Source organism: Triticum dicoccoides, chromosome 5B, assembly GCF_002162155.2.
Source record: "Triticum dicoccoides isolate Atlit2015 ecotype Zavitan chromosome 5B, WEW_v2.0, whole genome shotgun sequence".
NCBI lineage: Eukaryota > Viridiplantae > Streptophyta > Magnoliopsida > Poales > Poaceae > Triticum > Triticum dicoccoides.
In genome coordinates this window covers 566,997,320-567,004,165 of record NC_041389.1, presented here as the reverse complement: position 1 = coordinate 567,004,165, position 6,846 = coordinate 566,997,320, and the positions used below count along the sequence as shown (strand labels likewise).

General features: G+C 41.1%; 1 long non-coding RNA gene and 1 pseudogene across 1 annotated transcript; both read left to right on the top strand.

Moving 5' to 3' along the window:
• The first annotated feature begins 1,313 nt into the window (after positions 1-1,313).
• Positions 1,314-5,624, top strand: LOC119310124 (annotated as a pseudogene).
• LOC119306177 lies at positions 2,873-3,890 on the top strand. Its single transcript, XR_005148882.1, has 3 exons — positions 2,873-2,905; positions 3,596-3,679; positions 3,780-3,890. It is a non-coding gene; the product is annotated as an uncharacterized LOC119306177 (long non-coding RNA).
• Positions 5,625-6,846: the final 1,222 nt, after the last annotated feature.

The window sequence follows — 6,846 nt, the reverse complement described above, 5'->3', positions numbered from 1 at the left end:
CTAGTTTTAGTCAAAAACCACTCCATACCGGCAGGAAACCACCTGCGGTTTTAAAAGTTTAGGGACTAAGGTTTGCTAATATTAAAGTTCAGGGGCTATTTTTAAACTTTCGAAGAAGTTGAGGGACAAAAAATATACTTTTGCCAAAAACTGTTGGCCGTGGTCGATCGCCTACGAAAACCTAGAAAACTTTGCCGTCTCCAGCGAGAACTTGGTACTTTTTTCTTTTCTTTTGAGAAGAAGAGCTTGGGCCTCCTTCCCTCACCCTCTCTCTCTCGTCCCTTCTCTTGGCCAGCGACGACTGGGCGATATCGATACTGCTCTACGGGTGCCGCACCGGTGCGCCACCCCCGCCTTCTAAGACTCCATACCAGGTCCGCTCTGTCCTCCTCCTCATCCTCTCGTGTCTCGTCCCTGTCGTGTGACCCCAGGCACCATACATAAGCTTTGCCAGATCGGAAAGATAGTTTTGCGGCGGCAGAGGGGAACGTCGAAACCCCACTTTTGTTCTGGTTTTTGTTTTCGGCACACCCAGTGTGCGGCCACGCGGTGCAGCTGCTTGACTGCTCATGGGGTGGTTTTGTGCGTCCAGCCTAGACTAGCTAGGTAACACCGTGATAGAGAGAGAACGTTATTACTCCATATGGTCCAATCCAATGGAGGTAAGATCTAGGATTGAGTCTGACCACCTGAAAACAGAATGTACACGAGTGATGCAACCTGCAAAAACACCCATTGCTCCAAGATTGGTCTAGGATTGAGTTTTTTTTTTCGTTCTTGTCAGGTCTTGAGGTAATTGAAAATCCCCTTTGCTCCAAGATACCACCCATGTATGGGTTTCATGGAGCATGTTTCCACTTTCAGTAGTCCCGAAGGAATATGCTTTTTTTTAGGGTTTCTCGAAGGAATAGGCTAGTTGGTACTCCCTCTGTAAATTAGTTTACAGAGAGAGTACATATACATCGGTAGATCAAGACCAACAGTTGGCAGCTATTTCAGGCTTGCTCACCATACTGTAATTGAGCTAAGAAATGAGCTTATGAGGCCGGTACTAGCCTGTCTTTGATTAGTTGTTCTGTGATAGTTTTACAACGTTGCTTCATACTCCCTCCGTCCGGAAATACTTGTCACCAAAATGGATAAAAGGGATGTATCTAGACGTATTTTAGTTTTAGATACATCTCTTTTTATCCATTTTGATGACAAGTATTTTCGGACGGAGGGAGTAATTGTTTACGACCTTGCATTTTTGCCCTTTTCTAAAAGAAAATTTTCTGCTTCAGTCCTGGGCAAGATGCGGAAAAATAAGAGGGTTGGTGATGATCTCACAAGAAGCTCGCATGGGGGAAGAAGAGCTAAGAGGGCGACCATGATCTCAAAAGAATCTCGCGAAGGAATAGAAGAGACAATCCAGATCCCAGGTCTGCCAGTTCATCTTTTCAGCGTGCTCTTTTCAATGCTTTATGTGAGCACTCACATTTCTGCCATATGATTCTTCTTTAACTAGGTGACTTACATGGTGACTCGAATCAAGATGTGTTGACTGAGCTCAGCGATGAAGTTAAATCAAATATGTCGAAAAGTGTTGCCTCACTTGCTGTGTGCAGTGGTGATTACACACTCCTTTATTTCCAAGAAATCTATAGAAATGTTTTCCCAACAAACACCACCACTTACAATAGGATTTATATTACAATCTTCTGCAGGGGACACACTGTTATTTGCATGCTCAGGCATAGCTATAGAGCGCGAATTATATGTTACAAAGTTTGTGACTTCACCAAAATTGGCTCTAGTTTTCAGAAGTGCAATATTCGAAAAGAAGCATGACAACGTAAAGGTTCGTGCTGCCAATCATCCCTTAATAATATGTTTCCTTAAGATGATTGTGATCATTGTGTGCTTGTCTTATCATTGTAGATTGAGGTGCGCCATGTAGGCAGTGAAGTTTACCAGGGTTTCTTAGACAGCGATGATGTAGATGAACACTTTTCTGTTGTCAAGGTCAAGACCTTCCTTGATGTTAATGTTCGACTTATTGAGCATGCTGAGGGGATTCTGCCTAATGGTAAGGTGGTAGTTCTAGGGCGTGGCACCTCTGGTGAATTAATGGCAAAAAGTGTGATACTGGCTGGCGATGTAAGTTGTCCTAAATATAATGAAGATCCTGTGTTGTCCGTGGCTAAAATAACCAAGGTACACTTGCACTATGACCTGAGCATTTTAATCTGTTTCTGTTGTTCTATGCGCTAAACTGTACCTTGGAGGCAATAAAAAATGATTCTTTTCCTATTTAATTCTTGTTCAATTTCACTTCATTTTGTTCAAATGTAACCCTTGTTGTCTGTCACCTGTTATTTGTGTTAGGATTGGGAAGGTGGGCCACTTTTTTCTTTGGATGGGAACTTTATCGGCATGAACCTTTTTCTGGTTATGGAAAGAGCTTTTTTTCTACCATGGGGTGTAATGGTCTATCTGGTGTATAACTTTAAGACTCCCCTAGAGAACAGGTAAAGGTTTTCCACCGTCAGAAAGATATTTCTGTCCATGGGCATGTAGTACAGTTGCCCTGCAATACAAGACCAGTCACATTTCTTTTTCATCTGTTGAATTGAAAAGAAATGTGCTCGCTACAAGGAATTATGACGTTTCCCTATTCTGATTATTCTTTGGCATTTGCTCAAAGCTCTATGTTTTTGTGAAATATGTATATGCACACAACGTGGTGTCCTCTTTAGTTTATCCTGTTGCATGCATACGACTCTACCATTTAGTTCTTTGGCAGCATGTTGCATATTAATGCACATGTTTGATCCATTCGCTGCTGGGTTAGCGGTCACATTGATTTTCTTGGGCAGGCATGGAGAAGGACCCTCACATGAGATGTTCAATCGCTATCAAGACGGTGAGCACACAGCCACTCTTTGAGACAGCTAAACTTGTGGTATTATGCAAATTGTTGTATTCCCTCTGTCCTGAATTAGTTGACTCAGATTTGTCTAGATATGGATATATGTAGACACGTTTTAGTGTTAGATACATCCGATCTAGGTAAATCCAAGTCAACCAATTTGGAAAGGAGGGAGCTATTGCTTACTTCGTTGTCTCGCACTCTCATGTCAAGGAAGCCGCCACCTGCTCAGGCTCGAACCCTTGTGCTCGCAAAATGTCGGTGCCTCTCTGGAGTGACTTCAGCGAGTTTCAGGGTCTCGCACTCCCCTGTTTTAAGATGAAGCTTGGGGGATGTCATATCCTGTATTAGTTCTTTTTTTGAAGCATCAATTTGTCGGTCTTCATAAGTAGTGCAAGTTCAACTATTGTATTTCTACTCAATAACCATCACAACTAGTTTGGCCTTTTTTACATGTACTTTCATGGCGTTAGTGTGAATCAGTCAACCTTTCCACACACTGTTCTTGGGTATGCTATACCGTTCTAACTTGTAACCTGAAATGTTGCTCAGTTTGTCATCATAAGCTAATTAATTAATTTTATGTGCTGAGCACTATGCATAGAATTTTATGTGCATTTACTTGTATTTTGTACTGGTATATCTCAGTGTTATAATCACCTGAGCTTGTCCTTATTGCGCCAGTTTATAAAACTGGCATCGAGCATAGTCTGTTTGGGGATGTAGACAAGATGGGTTACCCCAAGCTACCAGTAACTATGCTGGATGGTGAGTCAGTGCTTCTAGATTTGCCGACTTTTTGTGCATCACGCCTCTTTACAGCTCTGCTGTGCCACTAACAACTATGCCACCTTGTATATAACACCAGATGGCTTGGTTTTGGTTAATACTTTTGAAGACACCTTTGGCGACGTATGGGGTGAAGGTGTCTGGAGGGAACTTGGGAAAAATGCTTCTGACATAAGTCGCATTGTTGTCGCACTTGCTTCCTTGAATGGTAATTTTACACCAATGTGGCATTTACCGGTATATATTTGTATCTGTTTACTGCCTGTTAATAATCAAAATCATGGCAACGGCAGGTGAAAAAATGTTTTCTGCATGCACGGGTTTTTTTATTCGATGGAATGGCTCAACCACCATTCTGACATCTGCAAGCCTGGTTAGAGATCATTGTGATGAAAGCAAGATTGTTGAAAACTTGACGGTTTGCGCTCCTCGCTCTATGATTGATTTCTGTTCTTTAGAGATTGTAGAAAACTTCTGAAGTCTCACTGTATAATTTGCAGATTAAAGTATTGCTTCCAAACAAACTTGTCCGAAAAGGGAACATAGAGCATTACAGTCTACATTACAATGTCGCTCTAGTCAGTGTCGAGGATTGCCGTGTTATCCGACCAGCAAAGATTCAGCTTGATTGTATTGGTATTTCCCGTGTAGCAGCTGCAGGGCGTTGCTTCAGATCAGGCACAGGCACGATAATGGCCACAAGTGGGCGTCTGGTTTCCTGGTCAGGCAGGCTTGATTGCAAGTTCATTTTACGCTCCACATGTAAAATCAGTAAGGTCGGTACGGCTGTTGCTGTTTGTTGCCTACTTTTTACATGGTGGAAGCTAATCGTCGCATCAAAATTACTAGTTGATTACCATGATGTCTGTTTGGATTAAATCTGAGAATATGTTTATGCCACCTTACCAGGCTGGGATTGGAGGACCCATTTTTAATATGCGTGGAGAGGTTATCGGCATGAACTTCTATTCAGAGAAAATAGGCACCCTTTCCTGCTATGGAATGAGATTGGCAACATCCTGGCATATTTTAAGGAAAAGAGGTATTTCAAAATTTCCTTTTTGGGGTATTCGAGTGTTTATCCGATAGTATGTTGTTGAGATGAACATTTGATTGAGAAGCCTGCTGAAGCGAGTTCAGCCAGGCATATGTTGAGTGATATAAATAAATGTATTTGCTGGTGTGTTTGACAGTGATGCTGGTGAGGTTGCCAAGGACAGTGGTTCCTCTTTCTGGAAAATGGATGGGGATGACAGAGTTCGGTTAAACAGGTAAGGCATCCTGAGACGCACACTCCTATCAAATTAGTTACAGTGAATAGTTTGGGATATAAAGTAGTACTCCCTCCGTACCTAGTTATAAAATGTTTCAACTTTTTTCTGAATCGGATGTATATAGACGCGTTTTAGTGTGTATTGTTCACTCATTTCAGCCAGTACATAGTCTATCTTAAAAAATTATCCAAACTGTCTTGTACTACTTCTGTGCACTAATATAGAGGTTTTTACACTATAAGACGTTTTGTAGTTCAATTTGAACTGCAAAAACCGTCTTACATTAGTGTAGGGAGGGAGTAATTTGGAACGGAGGTGATATTTACATTGAACTGCTGCAGGTGGCCTGTGCCTATGCCATGTTGGCGAGATCCTGACGATCCATCTTGGAGCTATCCTGATGATTGGATTACAGATGCACCCAGGGATGAGCCGAACATTGAAATCCCACCTGGCGAGGAGTTCAGATACGGATACATAAGGGGAACGAGATATAGAAAACTTGTAAAGGAGTGCTGGGTTCCCGTGACCAAGAAGTGGTGATATCTCTCACTGTATATCAATCTCCGTGTTCGATGCAGCTGCTTGGGTTGGCTAACACTCGAGAACGAAGTGACCTTTTTATGCGCCTGTGCTATGCACTGTTTAGAAGCTAGTACGACAATCTCTTGTTCTTAGTCGTCGTAATATTATGCTGTTCTTAGTGAGCTCTTGGTTGTGTACCTAGCTAACTGCTCGTGCGTTGCCCGTGGTTCAACACAAATACGTCCTGCCATGTTTGGCCCTGTGCTCTGACGATGCCTCTGCACACCTTGGCCAACCCAAGGCAGCCCGCGCCGTTGAACTCCGGCGTATATTTTCATGAAGAGCAATTTTATTTTGCCAGTGATCTAAATGTTCTTATATTTCTTTACGGAGGGAGTACAAATTTGCGCTTCATATTAGTCAACAAACATGAACATTGGCGATTTCCCAACCTGAGTTTTCATATATTGGGGCCAAAACGCTAGGTAAACAGCATGCATATATTGGGGCCAAATCTACTATTCTTAAATAGTTTATCTTCACTATAAGTAATTCTCTCAACATGCGGCCTTTCACCTCACCTTGCGTGCCATGTCAGCATTCACTAGTACTATTTTTCAGCCGTGCACCACATTTTTACCTTTAATCATTACAACATGCACTCTCACATCTCACCAAGTCATACATGTGTGAGAAATCATAATTAGTCACAGAATTGTCCATATCATACATCTTACACAAGCTCATGTCTTTAGCATGTATCTTATTCATGTGGTATGAAAAATTTATTGGAATTGGTTGTAGACATTGATCGTCAGGATGTACTCCCTCCGTTCCAAAATAAGTGTCTTAATCTTAATACAATTTTGTATTAAAGTTAGTACAAAGTTGAGACATTTATTTTGAAACGGACGGAGTATTAAAGAGTGAAATGTGAATTGAAGAAAGCAATATGTGCATACAAGTATTGACCGGTGTATCATCTATTCATAAATACTAAAATATTCTTTCTTGAAAACTCTACAATGCTACAAGACTTTTTGGAGATACATTTATTGAAACGAAAAAGGGAATACCTATATTAATCCGTCAGTCTGAATTTGTTTTTATTCAAGAATAATTTAATTTATTTCAAATATTTATAAAACCTATAAGCTGCTAACTTCATAAAATAAATGTTAGAGTGCAACAATAATATATTTTTTTCGCAGCAATGTGAGAATCCTCTAGTATTATGAACAATGAGAACAAAATTTGGAAACAGATGATACTATTTTTTAGTTTGTGTGACAAATAGGACATACAGCAGCAAGCAACGGTTGTAGTGTAGCGGACTCCTATTTGGGC